We start from the raw sequence: 19,409 nt of genomic DNA on the forward strand, positions 1-19,409 counted from the left end.
TGTCCTTTGAAGATCATTTGGCAACCGTCTCCAGGAGAGCTTTTATCAGGTTCGCCTGATCCGCCAGTTGCGCCCTTCCTGGACCGGGATGCCTTATGCACGGTCACTCATGCTCTCGTACCTCTCGCCTGGACTACTGCAATGCTCTCTACATGGGGCTCCCTTGAAGAGCACCCGGAGACTTCAGCTAGTTCAGAATGCGGCTGCGGGTTATTGAGGGAGCGGTTCTGAGCTCCCACGTAACACCCATCCTGCGCAGACTGCACTGGCTACCTGTTGTTTTCCGGTGCGCTTCAAGGTATTGGTTACCACCTTTAAAGCGCCCATGGCTTAGGACCGGGCTATCTACGGACCGCCTACTGCCGGCCTCTATCTCCCATCGTCCGGTGCATTCCCACAGAGAGGGACTCTCAGGTGCCGTCAGCCAAACAGTGTCGACTGGCGGCCCCAGGGAGGGCCTCTGTGGGGCTCACCCTGTGGAACGAACTTCCCTTGGACTTGACTACTACCTGACCTTAGGACCTTTAGCATGAACTTAAAACCTATTTATTTCGTATGGCTGGACTAGCTTGATTTTTATCTTTAGATTTTAATTGAATTCGATGGGTTTTTAAATTTTTGTAATTTTATAGGGGTGTAAGTTATTTTAATACTTGGGCTAATTTAAATCAGTTTTTTAAGGGTTGTTTTAACTATTGTGTATATGTGTATTTTACCTGCCTGTTCACTGCCCTGAGTCCTTCGGGAGAAGGGCAGTATACAAATTAAAATATTCATTCATATTCATTCATTAAAACTATGTCTCTATCTATCTATCTATCTATCTATCTATCTATCTATCTATCTATCTATCTATCTATCTATCTATCATCAGCTCAAGGCATCAATATACCTAATGCTCCTGCCTGCTATTATTCTTCACAACTACAGCCACTTTTCATGCCTAAGGGAGACTTAGAACTCTCAATTTCCTGGTTCCTAAGCCCAAAATTCTGAAAGTGGCCAAGTGCTAATCGCTTCGCGGCGAAGGTTGTAGAGAGTATGGTGGCATATCAGTTTCCCCTGCACCTGGATGAAACTGTCTATCTAGACCCGTTCCAGTCCGGTTTCCGGCCCGGTTACAGCACTGAGACGGCTTTGGTCGCGTTGGTGGATGATCTCTGGAGGGCCAGGGATAGGGGTTGTTCCTCTGCCCTGGTCCTATTAGACCTCTCAGCGGCTTTTGATACCATCGACCATGGTATCCTGCTGCACCGGTTGGAGGGGTTGGGAGTGAGAGGCACCGTTTATCGGTGGTTCTCCTCCTATCTCTCCGACCGGTCGCAGATGGTGTTGACGGGGGGGCAGAGGTCGGCCCCGAGGCGCCTCACTTGTGGGGTGCCGCAGGGTCGATTCTCTCGCCTTCTGTTCAACATCTATATGAAGCCGCTGGGTGAGATCATCAGTGGCTTCGTGTGAGGTACCAGCTGTACGCTGATGACACCCAGCTGTACTTTTCCACACCGGGCCACCCCAATGAAGCTATCAAGTGCTGTCCCGGTGTTTGGAAGCCGACGGGTCTGGATGGGGAGAAACAGGCTCAAGCTCAATCCTCCAAGACAGAGTGGCTCACCATATTTTTATGGTATCTAATTCCATTCAAATTCAGATTCAGCTACTTGCAGTCTAGCTTTTCTAATAGTGTACAAGTAGCCCTTGACTTATGACAACAACTGAGCCCAAAATTTCTGTTCTTAAGCAACAAGCGTTGTTAAGTGAGGTTTGCCCCAATTTTACAACATTTCTTGCCACAGTTGTTAAGCGAATCACTGCGGTTGTTAAAATTAGTAACATGATTATAAAATGAATCTGGCTTCCCCATTGACTTTGCTCGTCAGAAAGTTGCAGAAGGTGATCACATAACTCCAGGACACTGCAACCGTCATAGATACATGTCAGTTGCCAAGTGTCTGAATTTTGATCATGTGACTATAGGGGTGCTGTTAAGTGTGAAAAATGGTTATAAGTCACTTTTGGCAGTGCGAATTGTTGTTCAACAGTGCTGTTGAAACTTCGAAAAGTTGTAAATTGAGGACTACCAGTATAAGAACAAGCCTCACTTCAATTTCTGAAAAACTATTCAAAGACAAAAAGAGTTCTGGATATCATTTTAATATATTTTATATCTTTCTCCTATTTTTCCAGCTACTCCATTTCACTCACTTTTCCATGGTTTTTGTCCCACAGCCCCAATTTTTATTTCTTTTATTCACTAAGTGGATTTGTTTCCCTAAAGAACATTCTGGAGGTAAGTTGTTCCACTGATTATCATATTTTTCAGAGTATAAGACACTTCGGACTATAAGACGCACCTACCTTTTTTGGGGAGGAAAACAAGAGGAAAAAAATCTGCTTCTGCCTCCCAGCAATTTTCCTCCTTGCAGCAAACAGCAAACAGCCTGCTTTACTTTCATTTTCAGCATAGCCTGATTAGCACAAGAAAAAAAAATCTGCCTCCAAGCAATTTGCCTTCTTGCAGCAAACAGCGGAGGTCTGCCGGGAATAGGCAATGGCAAGGGCAATCCCTGCAGCCTGAAACAGTTGAGGGTCAGGAAGCCAATCCAACTGATAATCAACTGCTTGTGCTAATCAGGCTGAAGCTGAAACGGGCAATTTGCTGCTTGCTGCAAGGAGGTAAATTGCTGGGAGGCAGAGGCCAAAGGGTGGGGGCCTGTGGATGGGTGGGGCTACATTCGGTGTATAAGACACCCAAATTTTCACCCTCTTTTAGGGGGCAAAAAGAGCATCTTATACTCCAAAAAATACGGTAATTGTTCTAACTATCAGGAAATTTCTCTTTAGTCCTAGGTTGGTTCTCTCCTTGATTAGCTTCCATCCATTGCTTCTTGTCCTGCCCTCAGGTGCATTGGAGAACAGCTTTGGCTCCCTCTTCTTTGTGGCAACCCTTGAGATATCAGAACACTGCTATCATGTCACCCCTAGTCCTTCTTTTCATTAAACTAGACATACCAAATTCTAGCAACCGTTCTTTATATGTTTTAACCTCCAGTCCCCTAATCATCTTTGTTGCTCTTCTTTGTCTGTGAATTCTAGTTCTGGCCTAGGTATGAAGCCAGGTGGATGGCCAGTCATTTTCTCTTAGCCCTGGGAAGGAAGCAAAGGCAATCGACTTCCAAAACCATTGCCAAGAAAACTGCAAGCAATTGTCAGGAGTCAACACAGACTCAAAGCTACATACACACACTGACAAAAGTATTATATTATCTGCCTTTTAGGTAGGCCAGGTCAGAAAACAGACACCACAAAGACCACTGGAACTCTATAATTGTACAGTACACTAACAGAATTTTGAAACCCTGACCAAATTTCCCTCTGTCCCATGTCATACTAAAAATAATCAAGAAATGATGATCTTGAGTTTCTTCCTCACCTCCCACCTCCCTTTTTTTACTAATGTTTCTTCACCCCTATTATATATAAAGGTAAAGGTTTCCCTCGCACATATGTGCTAATCGTTCCCAACTCTAGGGGGAGGTGCTCATCTGTTTCAAAGCTGAAGAGCCAGCGCTGTCCAAAGACGTCTCTGTGGTCATGTGGCTGGCATGACTCAACACCAAAGTCATGGAACACACGGAACGCTGTTACCTTCCCACCAAAGGTGGTCCTTATTTTTCTATTTGCGTTTTTTATGTGCTTTTGAACTGCTAGGTTGGCAGAAGCTGGGACAAGTAATGGGAGCTCACCCCGTTACGCAGCACTAGGGATTCGAACCGCCAAACTGCCAACCTTTCAATCGACAAGCTCAGCGCCTTAGCCACTGAGCCACTGCGTCCCTCTTATTACATATATTTCTCTATATTCTTCATGTACTTATCTAGTACTCAGGATTGTCAATGGGCAAGGTCATTTCAACTACATAAGCAGAAACATGCAAGAACTTGAATCAGAAATAAAAATCAGCAATCCAAACAGGAAATCATTAGATTTTTAATTCTACAGCTGGGCAACACAAATTTCTTTGAAGCTTCTTCTTTCATATATCAAGTCACACAAAAGAACTGATCTTTTGTCTCTTTTTTAATCTCAGATAAATATCTACTTGTTTAAATATTTCAAACGATGCCTGAAAGAAATTTATGTTGTGTGACATTTAAATAAAGCAATCTGTTTTCTAAGTTCTTCTGATCCCATGTGGTATCCCTGAATAACCCATCTCATTGTACATATGTTGTGCAGTGACAATAAAGGTTATTATCAATATTTTTTTCATGAACTGCCATGTGGAGACCTATAATTTGCAAGTGGAATGATATATTATGTAGATTTTTAAAATTCATTTAATGTTTTAGCTGTTACAACAATGTCAATAGGGGGCATGTACTCAATACATTAAAACTCTGTCTCTATCTATCTATCTATCTATCTATCTATCTATCTATCTATCTATCTATCTATCTATCTATCTATCTATCTATCTAACATCAGCTCAAGGCATCAATATACCTAATGCTCCTGCCTGCTATTATTCTTCGCAACTACAGCCACTTTTCATGCCTAAGGGAGACTTAGAACTCTCAATTTCCTGGTTCCTAAGCCCAAAATTCTGAAAGTGGCCAAGTGCTAATCATTTTTTCCAAGTTTCTTCACAGACAGCTACAGTTGCTTGGGTGCTGTGTGGCTGTTGCATTCTCAAGCAGTCGGGAACTCTGATGTTTTTACAGTGAGGCAGATAACGCCAGTTGCCTGAGCCTTTCCGGCTTTAAAAACACCCTAGAAGTAGAGTAGAAGAAGGTAGAAGACGTGGCTGGCAGAATGTGAAAACCCTTCTTACTTGATCTCCTTGGCACCACTCATAGCTTTGTATAATTCACCATTCCCATGCTGCTATGGGATTGCATCGTGAAGAAGCTGCTTATAAATAAACTTTTGCTACACAGCAGCTTTCTCCAACCTGTTGTCCTTGAGATGTGTTGGACTACAATTCTCACAGTTGCCAGTCAACACATTTTTTTTATTTTTTATTTTTTGATATGCTGCCTTGAGATTCTGGGAATAAACATCCAGCTCGCCTAAAAAGCTGTCGCGTTCAAGAAGTACGCTAAGGGGGGCTTAAGGGTAAATTGAAAAAACAAAACAAAACAAAAACACCAAGTTTGGGCTTTGAAACTAGAGCAATGAAGTAAAAAGTAATGGTTCTTTAAGAGTAATTTCTTCTTTGAATTCCAGTTTGTTTCAACAACAACAAAAAATGGAAACCACAAATCCATCAAAGTTTTTGACAAAGGCAATCCTTGTCTGATGATCGTTGCAAATAATGTGTCCCAGAAGACAGACAAATGTAACGTATCATTTCAAAGCCTGACTGCCTTTGCTGACAATAGAGAATCATAAGTTTCATCTTTGAAAGGCTCCATATGGAACTCTAAAGACAGTCCGTTTCTGAGGGGAAAAAGAAAAAGAAATATTGAACCAGATGGTAGATTAAAGGGCTGATGATTACAAGAAAAAAAAACCCAAAGCCAACTTTGCTGAGAAAAACAAAAGTACCTAAGATCAAGTGTTTATGTCATTATTTCTACAGATTATGAGGATCCTAGTCCCAATGCTTGCGTTGTTGTTTGAAAGTAAAGCCTTTAAAATGCCCATATGTATTTTTTCCTACTATGGAAGATATTTGGAAATGATAAAGCAGCTGAAGAAATAGTTGCTTCTAGAGTAGACTCTAGCAAAGAGTCTAACTTTACTCTTATAAATCAGAATTTATTTGTCTCATCTTTCAGATAGGCCCTCTAAAATGTACATATTTCACCAAAAGCAATTCTAAGCATATTTTGATATAAACTTTGGTATAAGCTTCATTTAAACTGGTGTGAAGATATTTTATCTGAAGTTTTGTTGTGTTCAGTGCAGTGAATCTATATAAAATACACAAAACAATTTGCTTCCCTTTATTGCAAGAAGACATGTTCTAGTACCTTTTCACTAGGGAAATATTTTGTGATATAAAATATGCATTACCCTCAACACCACCACTCAAAAGGAACAAATCTTCAGTCAAGGAACCACTTACATTTTTCTACTTGCAATACAAAAATGTAAATTGGAAGAGACATAGGAACACAATTTTGGTCCAGTATGTGTATATGTATGTGTTACTATGCACACACAGCTAGGTAATATTACACTTGGCTATTTTGGCAGATCTCAAAAAATCAAATAAGACGTAACTAATATTCAAACAGAATAATATTAGGAAATGCCAAAGGTGCAGACTGGACTAGGAAGTTAAAAAACATTGTTTTGGAAGAAGACAGTGACAAACCATTTCTGAATTGCTGCCAAAAAGACAACAGGAATTAATTATACACACGGACACACACACACTCTTATTATATTTAATTTCCATCTTTGATCAAGAAAGCTCAACATGGTACATACTATAACCAGGGGTGAAATCCAGCAGGTTCTGACAGGTTCTGGAGAACTAGTAGCAGAAATTTTGAGTAGTCCGGAAAACTGGCAAATACCATCTCTGGCTGGTCCCAGAGTTGGGTGAGAATGGAGATTTTGCAATATCCTTCCCCCAGGAGTGGGGAGGGAATGGGGATTTTGCAGTATCCTTCCCCTGCCACACACACCAAGCCACGCCCACAGAACCGGTAGTAAAAAAAATTGAATTTCACCACTGATAATAACCCTGACTGGCCCACATCAGAATGGGCCTTTTACAACTTTACAGATATAAGGATAAATCATATGCTACAACTTTCATAGAATCATCTAATATATTCAAGTAACAACCAACAAGCAAGAAGAAATTGCATGAACCAGCTTACCATGATATGAGTTAATGTGGAAATTGTATTTTGATCCTATCATGGATCATTCTATGGTATCATGTTCCCCATTTCTCGTTCTCTTCTAGAGAGGCAGAAAAAACTCATCTGGTAAATCATTCTTTTGAACAGCAGGTTTGAAGATGTGGATCTAACATAATCATAAAAATAATATATTCCAGTGAATTGATAACATTCTGGAGCAAAACTCAACTATCCATACTGAATTTAAAGCTAAACATAATCGGTCAACACAATATTTATCATTTATTATTACGGTATTAGGGTTGGTCACAGTCAGACAGATGTTTAGACTGGAGTTGGCATTTTTACCCACCTATCGTGGGATGGGCAGATGTTGGTGTTTTGATGGTGAAAGGATGTAAGCTGTAAAGTAAAGCTGCCTTTTGCGATTGACCAATAGTGACTTTGTCAATACCGATGGTGTTCAACTGGTGCGCCAGTTATTTTGGCATTACAACCAAGATGCCTATCACTATTAGTACTATTTTTGCTTTCTTCTTCTTATTATTATATTCCTGTTATTATCCTTATCATTGTATTCTGCAAGATCTACAGCTGCAGATCAGACAATGCCCCTTGAAGAAAGTAATTACTGTGGATCATGTGACCCCTTAAAGGGGAATATGCTTCTTCCAAGAATACTTGATTGAGATAGCTGATGTGTAGTAAAACTGAAAGCCTTCTCAGACGCAACATTTATTCCCATTTTCAATAATTGTAATGTTGCAAACACCAGCACTTTCAACCCATTTCCTCACAGTTTTGGGGACATTGTAAGTTTTTAAGCTGCCTCTGTTGAAACAGAGCTGCTTGCAAATTAATGTGGCCTCTTTAAAGATATGCTAATGAGCAAGCGCACATCAGTAAAATTAAAATAAGTAGTTTCTTTTGAATATAGGTCTGACTTGAATAAGAAAATTAATGTTTGCATTGCGTTATGAACATGCAAATCACTATGTAAGTACTGCCTTAATTATAATTGCTATTAATGATAACAAATTTCCAATGAGTTATAGTGCATCCTATAATTAGATTTTGATATACAATTTTTGAAATAATTAAGTTTCTTCCAATTTGAGTGTCATCCAGGTTATATATAATACATAATACAGGCTGATCAGGTAATTAAAAATGTTTCATAAAACCATTGATAGACTTTGCATTATAACAATCTCCACATTGGCTTAAAATTAAATGGTGCTGGTTTCTTTCTTTCTTAATTCTACCTCACTACAGTGTGATTGATGCCTGCATTATAAAACTCATAAAGACCCCACAAATTTTGGTAGAACAATTCTTTTGAAGAAAGCTTCTATGAAAGTAGAATTTACATTGGAGAAAGATCTCTGAAAGATGCGAATGAACTAAAACTGCTCATGGAACTTTGCTGATTTTTTTTTTCCAATGACCTTTTAAAAATTATCTATGCAGCATTGAAAGGAAGATGAACGGGTTTTTTTTTAACTTTCTCCTACAACTGATTCTATTAAAAAGACACATATTATTTCAAATTATAAGTAGTCTGTTATATCTGTTGGCTCCAATAAAGTCCTCGCGGTTACGACCCGTTTAAGCCCTGACAACAGCCAGGCAGTCCCTGATTGGTTTAGACGCGCTAGGATTAAAGCGGGAGTTTAGAGCCCTGTCATTGGTGTAGTTCCTGAGGCAGCGAGTATTTAAGAGCTGTCAAAGGGGTTTTTGCTGTTACTGTTCCTCACACTGTTCGGTTAGTTGAAATGTTAATAAACAGTTGAGTTCCTGCATCTCTCGTGTGGACCCTTTTCTGTACCCACTAGCACCCGATATAATACTGGCGATGAAGGTGTGGGGGGGTCCACACAACGAAGTAGCCTGTTCCTCGTAATGGCGAGTGCTCACTTGTTCCTACCGTTCGAGCCGGCGGCTGAGACATGGGACTCGTTCCTAGTGCGTTTTCACTGTTATATGCAGGCCCAGGACTTTGCCGACCTGCCTCCCCCGCGTAAGCGCGGCTACTTCCTAAGTCTCTGTGGGCGAGACGTCTTGGCGACGGCCAGGGTCCTGGCCGCGCCCCAACCTGTGTTTGATGTTCCGTGGGATGAATTATTGGAGAAACTGCGGAACCACTATTCCCCTCGCCATCGCGTATAGCCCGCAGGCACGCGTTCCGCCAGCGCCTCCAACGCCCGGGTGAATCGGTAAATGACTATATTACAGCCCTACGCTCCGCCGCCCTCTACTGTGACTTTCCTCAGCTCGATGATGTCTTACTAGATCAATTGGTGGCCGGGTTTGCGGATTTGAGGCTGCAGCGGCGGCTGCTCGCTCGTCCTGATGTTACCTTACCCATGGCGCTGGATGAAGCTCGGGCGGCGGAGATGGCTGAGGCATCGGCGGCGGAGATTCGGAAGTTCCGCCTGCCTACCGCTCTGGCCAACCCTGCCTTGGCGGTCCATTATGAGGAGGCCAGCCCCTCTGGCGGGCAACCTGACTCGTCGGACGAGGACGAGGATGTGCGCCGCCTCCAGTCGGGCCCCCGGCGAAAGATACCTGCGGCCGCGAATTCTCCTCCGTCTTGTGTTGGTTGCGGAGGTGGCCATGATAGAACCGACTGTCGGTTTCGGAATGCCGTCTGCCGACGCTGCGGAAAGCGGGGCCACCTGGCCCGAGTCTGCCGGGCAACTTCACTACTGGCCGATGCCCCCAGGGATCCAACCCAACGCAGGAAGCCTCCTGTCCAGGCTCCCAGGCAGAGAGATGAATGTTTTGCGATCGGGCATGCCACTGCCGCCCCTCTCGGTAATAAAATTTACCTTACAGTAGACCTAGAGGGCAAGCCCTGCAGGATGGAACTGGACACGGGCTCTTCAAAGACCCTGATCGCCTGGTCCACTCTGAAGCGGTGTTTGCCTATGTTTCCTAGGGCCCGCCTGCGGCCGTGTCCGGTCACCCTCAAGGACTATCAAGGGAGGGCTATTCCTGTCAAGGGCTGCTGCGATGTTTTTGTCAGTTATGGGGAATTCTCCGGCAGTTTGCCCTTGATTGTTGTAAAAGGGGACCTGCCAACCCTGCTAGGGTTGGATTGGTTCAGGGGTTTCGGCCTGAATGTTCTGGGGGTCCACTCCGTGGGTTCAGTCTGTTATGAGAACATCACCCGAGATTTTGCTGACGTATTCAGCGAGCAGCTGGGTAAATATTCGGGTACTCCGGTGTCCTTCAATTTAGACCCCCAGGTAGCGCCTGTCCGTTTGAAAGCCAGAAGGGTGCCGTTTGCATTGAGGGCTAAGGTTGACGAGGAACTCGATAAACTTATCTCACAGGGGGTCTTGGAACCGATAGATCACTCCCCCTGGGAGACTCCTATTGTAATATCATTAAAGTCTAATGGGGCAGTCAGGATATGCGCCGATTACAAGGCGACTATTAATAAGGCTCTGCAAGCGAATCCCTACCCCGTTCCTGTAGTGCAGCATTTGCTGCACACCTTGGGTCGGGGCGCAGTTTTTGCGAAACTTGACCTAACGCAAGCCTATCAACAGTTGCCGGTGGATGAGGGTTCCGCCTTGGCACAGACTATTGTAACACACCGGGGGGCATTCAGATGTAACCGCCTACAGTTTGGCGTTAGTATTGCCCCCGGGATATTCCAGTGTCTGATGGAGCGGTTGCTCCAGGGACTGGAGGGGGTCGTCCCGTACTTTGACGACGTCCTCATTTCGGCTAACGGCCCAGAGGACTTAGCTGTGAAACTGAGGGCCGTCTTACTCCGTTTCCGGAGGGCCGGACTAAAGCTAAAGAAAACAAAGTGCCAGATAGGTGTTAAGCAGGTGGAATTTCTGGGATTCCTCCTGGATTCCCAAGGAATACGCCCTGCCCCCTCTAAGGTGGAAGCCGTTTTACGCGCCCCTGTGCCCACCAACAAGACGGAACTTCAGGCTTTCCTGGGGCTGCTAAATTTTTACGCGATTTTTCTGCCCCATAAGGCGTCCCTCGCGGAGCCTTTGCACCGGTTGCTAGATAATAATGCGCCATGGAAGTGGGATAGGGCAGCAGCTACATCGTTTCAGGCTGTTAAAAGCCTCCTAACGTCTCGGGCAGTCCTTGTCCAATATGACCCCCAACTCCCTGTCACTTTAGCCTGTGATGCCTCACCATTTGGCATCGGGGCCGTGCTGAGTCATGTGTTGCCTAGTGGAACCGAAGCGCCCATCGCTTATTACTCAAGGATGCTTTCGAAGCCCGAGCGGAACTACAGCCAATTAGATAAGGAGGCCTTGGCAGCAGTGGCGGGAATCAAAAGATTCCACCACTATCTGTATGGCCGTTTCTTTTCTTTGGTTACGGACCATAAGCCGCTACTCGGCCTTATGGCTGGAGATAGACCTTCGCCCCAGATTTTGTCACCTCGAATGTCCCACTGGACAGAATTCTTGGCCGCTTATAATTATAAACTGAGTTATAGGCCAGGTAAAGAGATCGGGCATGCTGATGCCCTGAGCCGCTGCCCCCTAACTACTCCGGTCAATGACCCAGCCCCTGCAGTTCCTATATTACTGGTTGAGGAGTGGCGGACCCCGGTATCTGCTGCGGATATCGCGAGCCATACAGCAGAAGACCGGACCCTGGCCCAGGTCTTGGACTGGGTCCGGAGGGGCTGGCCTGGAAGCCCGGTGGGAGGGGAATTCATTCCCTTTCGACGGCGGCAGCATGAGCTGTCAGTCTTTAAAGGATGCCTCCTGTGGGGAAGTAGAGTAGTGATTCCGTCCAATCTGACAGGGGTTATATTAAAGACCCTCCATGAGGCCCATCCGGGTATTGTCCGTATGAAACTACTGGCCAGGAGCTATGTTTGGTGGCCGGGAGTGGACAGGGACATTGAGCTATGTGTCTCTGGTTGTCAGAGTTGTCAGCAGTCAAGGCCGGCTCCCCCGGCAGTGCCCGTTAGGGACTGGGAGTTGCCCCGTTCACCATGGTCCCGGATCCATGTGGATTTCGCGGGGCCATATTTAGGTCAGTCCTTTTTGGTGGTAGTCGATGCCTACTCCAAATGGGTGGAGTTGGCAAACATGTCATCTACCACGGCGGAAGCCACTATCAGAGTTCTGGAGCGGTTGTTCGTCACACACGGGTTGCCCGACCTCGTGGTGACCGACAACGGGCCGCAATTTACATCGGCACCCTTCCAGATGTTTTTGGCTAGGCATGGCATTCGCCATGCGCCCACGGCCCCGTTCCACCCGGCGGCGAACGGCCGGGCTGAACGGGCCGTTCGATCCGCAAAAGAGGCGTTGGCCCGCCTGGGGGCCTCAAATTGGCATCACCGGATCTGCCAGTACTTACTGGCACAACATACCACCCCAGACCCTGTTACCCATCTAAGCCCGGCCGAACTACTAATGGGACGGCGGCTCCGGACTACCTTGGACCGATTGCATCCCCAATATGATTCTGGCTATACACGGGACTACGAAAAAATAAGCAGGGCATTTGACATAGGGGCCCAGGTATTTGCCCAGAACTTCGGGTCTGCACCCAAATGGGTGCCCGGCGTGATTACCCGCATAACCGGACCCTATTCCTACAGGGTCCGGCTGGCCGATGGAAGAGAATGGCGACGTCATGTAAACCAGTTGAGACGACGAGTTCCGAGCACGGAGGAATTACACCAAGAACAGGACTACCCAGGGCCGGCGGAGAACGCCGACCCGGTTCCAACTGCTAGGCCGGTCACCCCTACGGCCTTTTACGACAATACTGAATCCCCGGCAGGGGCCAGCCGGCTGAGCCCGGGATCTGGAGAGGGACGCCAACCCTCAAACCGTAGAGCGATCTCGCCGGAACACATACCTGGGTTTCCTGAAGTTCCCGCGCTGAGTAGTCCTTCCCCTAGGGCGGAGTCTTCATCTTCGGCGAGTCCAGAAAAGGCCTCGCCTAATCCTTCTGCAAGGGGGGAGTCGTCCTTGGCAGCAAGTCCGGCCCACATCCCTCCCACTCCTGTGGCAACATCATCCGCCCCGGAGCTTAGGAGATCAGGGCGGAGCCGGAGACGCCCAGCGTATTTAGATGACTACGCATGCGCGATCCAAGAGGGGAGGGGTGTTATATCTGTTGGCTCCAATAAAGTCCTCGCGGTTACGACCCGTTTAAGCCCTGACAACAGCCAGGCAGTCCCTGATTGGTTTAGACGCGCTAGGATTAAAGCGGGAGTTTAGAGCCCTGTCATTGGTGTAGTTCCTGAGGCAGCGAGTATTTAAGAGCTGTCAAAGGGGTTTTTGCTGTTACTGTTCCTCACACTGTTCGGTTAGTTGAAATGTTAATAAACAGTTGAGTTCCTGCATCTCTCGTGTGGACCCTTTTCTGTACCCACTAGCACCCGATATAATATAGTCCTTGACTTACAACCACCATTGAGCCCTGTTGCTAAGCGAGACAGTCGTTAAATGATTTTTGCCCCATATTACAACCTTTCTTGCCAAACTTGTTAAGTGAATCACTGTAGTTGTGAAATTAGTAGCATGGCTGTTAAATGAATCTGTCTTCCCCATTGACTTTGCTGGCCAGAAGGTCGCAAAAGGAATCACATGACGGTGGGACACTGCAACTGTCCTAAATATATAGCAGTTGCCAAGCAGTTTTTGATCACATGACCATGGGGATGCTGCAGCGGTCATAAATATGAAAATAATGGCCATAAATCACCTTTTTTCAGTGCCGTTGTAACTTCAAATGGTCACTAAATGAACTGCTGTAAGTGAAGGACTACCTGTAGTTAGTGAGGAAATATTTGAATTTAAGTGACATTCATACCAAAAACAGACAGACTGAAATTCTCAGCTATCTAAGAGAAGACAAGAGGGGGCTATTGATTCCTTCTGTAGCCCAAAGATCTTGTGGAGAATTTGAATTTCCTCTAGCACACTCCGGGAGTTAGCACTGCCAGTCGAAAGTCAGTCAGTAAAATTTCCTGCTAGCTTTTGGCAGGTGAGCAGAAGAGAAAGAACCGTTTGTTGTGGAACAATAATTCATGATTTGTCATATAGATATATCTGGTTTTATTTATGCTAGGAGTGGGGGAATTGATGGCCCTCCTGAAGGTGCTATAAATCACGATGAAAAGAATGTGCTTAAATTAAAAAGAAGTAGGTTTTGGTTGAATATCAAGAAAAACTAATGATAATAATTGTTCAACTGTGCCACAAATCGCTTCAGAAAATGATGGATTTCTGTGGCCTGGAGGCATGGTAGGAGTTTCCTGCAGTAGGCCGTAGCAGAGGTGGTATTCAGCAGGTTCTGACCAGTTCTGGAGAACCGGTAGCGGAAATTTTGAGTAGTTCGGAGAACCGGTAAATGCCACCTCTGACTGGCCCCACCTTCATCTATTATCTGCTTCCCGAGTCTCAGCTGATCAGGAGGAAATGAGGATTTTGCAGTATCCTTCCCCTGCCATGCCCACCAAGCCATGCCCACCAAGCCACGGCCACAGAACTGGTAGTAAAAATTTTTGAATCCGACCACTGGGCCTAGTGGGTGGTTTGCTAATATTGATATTCTATCCCTCTCTGATTGGGCCTGCTGGCTGGGAATGATGGGAATGGTGACTTCAGCCCAGAAATGAAGATGGTTCAGCTCAAGCTGTCTCAGTAAATAGAGAATGGAAAATCAATTCACAGAAATGGCGTTTGATATTTCCTCCTCCTTTGGCTGATTTAAAATTGCTGTTTAAAAGGAAGTCTGGATTTTGATTATTTCACTGGTTATTTCCAGTGAATGAGTCATGAAAGACTGATATAATAACAGTGCAGTGCACTGTTCATATTTTTGAAAATAAAATGATCTCGTAGATAGTTAATAGATGCCTCTTCTTCCGTGTCTGGATTAAACTTTAAACTGCCAGAATGAAGCCACCTTCTTGGCTTTGTCGTTGGCCAAAAATAAATCATTATCGGTATATGCTGTATTTGGTAGTAGCCGACATACCAGCAGATGGGCCAGGCTCTGTCTCTCACCACATTCACATAGTATGTTGTTATCCGCTAAGAGCTTCTATTTAGGCATTCCAACTCTCAACCTATTCAGAGATCTCCAAGTAGTATAAGGGAGGTCAGATCCTTCAGCCATATCCTCTTTTAATGTTATTCCCTGCTCAATGGTTTCCTTCCTCCAGTTTGAAATTCTATTTTGTTCGTACGTACCCTCAAAAATGTTTGTTCTTGCTGCAAAACTGTTCCTAGATCTGCATTGGCGGACTTAGGGTATATGTCTATTCAGAGGCTGTCGAGGAACATTCTCTTGTTTAAGTTCTCTTGGCATCTGCTGCTACTTCACTCCTGACCTTAGATGGGGCAATACCAATCAGAGGATGGTATTCTCAATTAGTGTAGATTTGAGACAATCTGTCACTAAGCCTACTGCTTCATTCATGGCAATATCAACTTGTTTCACTTATGCAGATGCACCCTACACTGGAGCAGTATACAAGTTGTCCTCGACTTACGATTACAATTAAGCGCCAAATTTCTGTTGTTAAGTGAGACCTTATCTAAATGATTTTTCCCCCATTTTATGGCCTTTCTTGCCTCAGTTGCTAAGTGAATCATTGCTGTTGATAAGTTAATAACCGGGTTGTTAAGTGAATCTGTCTTCCCCATTGACTTTGCTGGTCAGAAGGTCGCAAAAGGGGATCACATGACCTTGTGACACATCAACAGTCATAAGTATGAATCAATTGCCAAGCAACTGAATTTTGATCACATGATCATGGTGACACTGCAAAGTTTGTAACTGTGAAAAAGAGTCACAAGTCACTTTTTTCAGTGCTGTTAACTTTGAATTATCACTAAATGAACTGTTGTAAGTTGAGGACTACCTGCACTCTGTTGCAGAGACACTCAAGGCCAAAGCTGATGTGCGCACGGTGGATGGTTGAGCTCCCCCTGTGTAGATGAGAGATAGATTGACAAATAGATGACAGACAGACAGACAGATTGACAGAGAGACAGAGACAGACAGACAGACAGACAGATAGATTGACAGATAGATTGACAGATTGACAGACAGGCATGTGCTATTGATATCATATTATTGGATATGATAGATAGATAGATAGATAGATAGATAGATAGATAGATAGATAGATAGATAGATAGATAGATAGATAGATAGATAGATAGATGACAGATAGATAATAGACTGACAGACAGACATGTGCTATTGATATATTGTTGGATATGATCACCACATTCATGTTTCATTAACTAACTGGAAATATGTTGGGGATAACAAACATAAAAGAAAGGTGTTTTTATATATTAAGCAATTTGTACATATATCTATTAGTTGTTAATATAAAGATAAGTGTTATGCTTATGATGATATGCTTTTAATTTACTTCTGAGTGGCTTTGCAAAGTGATATACATGTCCAGATATTATTAAGGAAAGATTAAGCTCCTCCTTGCCACTTTGCATATCTATAGAATCGTCCAACTAGATCAGGGTTGTCAAACACACGTCATCACGGCGGCATCAAGTGATGTATAGGGAGTTTTTTCCCTTTCACTAAACTGGGCATGGGCATAGCCAGTGCGTGACGCATTCGGCCCATGGCCCCAGATTTTGACAGCCCTGAACTGGATGTTCTAGAGAGAAACTCCTTGGATTACCCATTGTCCTTGGAAAACAGGAGGCAGCAGCCTCCAAGCAGATATCAAATTAGTCCCCTCCCTAATATTATTTAGGAGGATGTTCAAAAATGAGCTATTTTAGAGAGCATTCTATGAGATGATGGACTGTGCCATCGTTCATTTATATTTTTTCTTTATTTTGTTTTATTGTATCATTATATTGTGCACAGATTTTGTGATTTAGAGTGAATGCTTTAATTATTTTTTATATTGTGTAGACCAGTGATGGCGAACCTGTGGCATGCGTGCCGGAGGTGGCATGTAGTGCCCTCTCTGTGGGCACGTGAGCCGTCGCCCCAGCTCAGCTCTGCCATGCATGCGCACATGCCTCCCACCAACCAGCTGGTCTTCGGGTCTCTACCACACATGTGCGTGTGGCGGGGCATATGCGGGGACACACCCATGCAGGGGGGTGGGGTCCATGCGGGGAGGCATGTACACATTTTTGGGATGTGTGGTGCCTGCAGGGGTATGCATGCGCAGGAGGGCGGAGCATATGGGGGCACATGCGCATGTGCAGGGGGCGCAGCACATGCGTGGGATATGCAAGCATGCACAGGGATAGAGCGCATGCATGGGGCTACACACCCATTGCCCCGATGGAAAGGGCCCCGATGGAAAGGGTCCGCAACTTAGGCGTCCTCCTGGATGAACGGCTGTCTCTAGGAGACCATTTGACGGCCGTCTCCAGGAGAGCGTTCAGGTTTGCCTGGTACGCCAGTTGCGCCTTTCTGGACCGGGATGCCCTATGCACGGTCACCACGCACTCGTGACGCCTCGCCTGGATTACTGCAATGCTCTACATGGGGCTCCCTTGAAGGGCATCCGAGGCTGCAGTTAGTCCAGAATGCGGCTGCGCTGGTGATAGATGGAGCCCCGTGGCTCCCGTGATAACACCCATCCTGCGAGGCTGCACTGGCTACCTGTGGCTTTCGGGTGCGCTTCAAGGTTTTGGTGACCACCTTTAAAGCGCCCATGGCATTGGGCCGGGTTACTTACGGGACCGCCTACTGCTACCGAATATCTCTCACCGACCCGCGCTCTCACAGAGAGGGTCTCTCAGGGTGCCGCGGCGCTGCAATGTCGCTCTGGCGACACCCAGGAAGGGCCTTCTGTGGGGCCCCCACCCTCTGGAATGAACTACCCCGACTTCGCCAGCTCGGACCTCCGGACCTTCCGCCGCGGGCTTAAAACGTATTTATTTAATTGTGCAGGGCTGAGCTAGATTTTAAATTATTGGTTTTAAATTGGGTTTTATTTGATATTTTAATTAAATTTACGGGCTTTTTAGAATCAGTTTTTTAATTGTTTTATATTGTATTTATATGTCTTTTAAATGCCTGTACACCGCCCTGAGTCCTTCGGGAGGTAGGGGGGTATATAAATAATAAATAAATAAATAAATTGCATTTTGGAGGTTCATGTACATGCATGCTTTGGGCACTCAGTCCAGAAAAAGTTAGCCATCACTGGTGTAGACAATTGAGCCATTACAATGAGGTAGGATAACTATGAGATAATAAATAAAATACAGTTGATTTGGGATTGCAGAGCAATGATACTTCTGGATCTTTTCTTCTTGGTCAGGATTTCTCTGCTACTGCACTTCAAAAAGGAAATATTTTCTAATATTTTTTCTTTATTTTGTTTTATTGTATCATTATATTGTGCACAGATTTTGTGATTTAGAGTGAATGCTTTAATTATTTTTTATATTGTGTAGACCAGTGATGGCAAACCTATGGCACGCGTGCCGGAGGTGGCAAGTAGCGCCTTCTCTGTGGACACGTGAGCCGTCGCCCCAGCTCAGCTCTGCCATGCATGCGCGCATGCCTCCCACCGGCCAGCTGGTCTTCGGGTTTCTACCACACATGTGCGTGTGGCGGAGCACATGTGGGGGCACACCCATGCAGGGAGGGTGGGGTGCATGTGGGGGGGCATGTACACATTTTTGGGGTGTGTGGTACATGCACAGGGGGGCGGAGCATGTAGGGGCGCAGCACATGCGTGGGATATGCAAGCATGCACAGGGGTAGAGCGCATGCATGGGGCTACACACGCATTGCCCCGATGGAAAGGGCCCCGATGGAAAGGGTCCGCAACTTAGGCGTCCTCCTGGATGAACGGCTGTCTCTAGAAGACCATTTGACGGCCGTCTCCAGGAGAGCGTTCTACCAGGTTTGCCTGGTACGCCAGTTGCGCCCCTTTCTGGACCGGGATGCCCTATGCACGGTCACTCACGCACTCGTGACGTCTCGTCTGGATTACTGCAATGCTCTCTACATGGGGCTCCCCTTGAAGGGCATCCGGAGGCTGCAGTTAGTCAGAATGCGGCTGCGGGTGATAGATGGAGCCCCGTGGCTCCCGTGATAACACCCATCCTGCGCAGGCTGCACTGGCTACCTGTGGCTTTCGGGTGCGCTTCAAGGTTTTGGTGACCACCTTTAAAGCGCTCCATGGCATTGGGCGGGTTACTTACGGGACCGCCTACTGCTACCGAATATCTCTCACCGACCCGTGCGCTCTCACAGAGAGGGTCTCCTCAGGGTGCCGTCGGTAGCGGCAATGTCGTCTGGCGACACCCAGGAAGGGCCTTCTCTGTGGGGCCCCCACCCTCTGGAATGAACTACCCCCCGGACTTCGTCAGCTCTCGGACCTCCGGACCTTCCGCCGCGGGCTTAAAACGTATTTATTTAATTGTGCAGGGCTGAGCTAGATTTTAAATTATTGGTTTTAAATTGGGTTTTATTTGATATTTTAATTCTAAATTTACGGGCTTTTTAGAATCAGTTTTTTAATTGTTTTATATTGTATTTATATGTCTTTTAAATGCCTGTACACCGCCCTGAGTCCTTCGGGAGATAGGGCGGTATATAAATTTGAATAAA

General features: G+C 45.5%; 1 protein-coding gene across 1 annotated transcript in view; it reads left to right on the forward strand.

Annotated features, from left to right (window-relative positions):
• KHDRBS2 (KH RNA binding domain containing, signal transduction associated 2) overlaps positions 1-19,409 on the forward strand; it is a 460,211-nt gene that overhangs the window by 163,622 nt on the left and 277,180 nt on the right. The window lies entirely within an intron of this gene.

Source organism: Ahaetulla prasina, chromosome 1 (assembly GCF_028640845.1).
Source record: "Ahaetulla prasina isolate Xishuangbanna chromosome 1, ASM2864084v1, whole genome shotgun sequence".
NCBI lineage: Eukaryota > Metazoa > Chordata > Lepidosauria > Squamata > Colubridae > Ahaetulla > Ahaetulla prasina.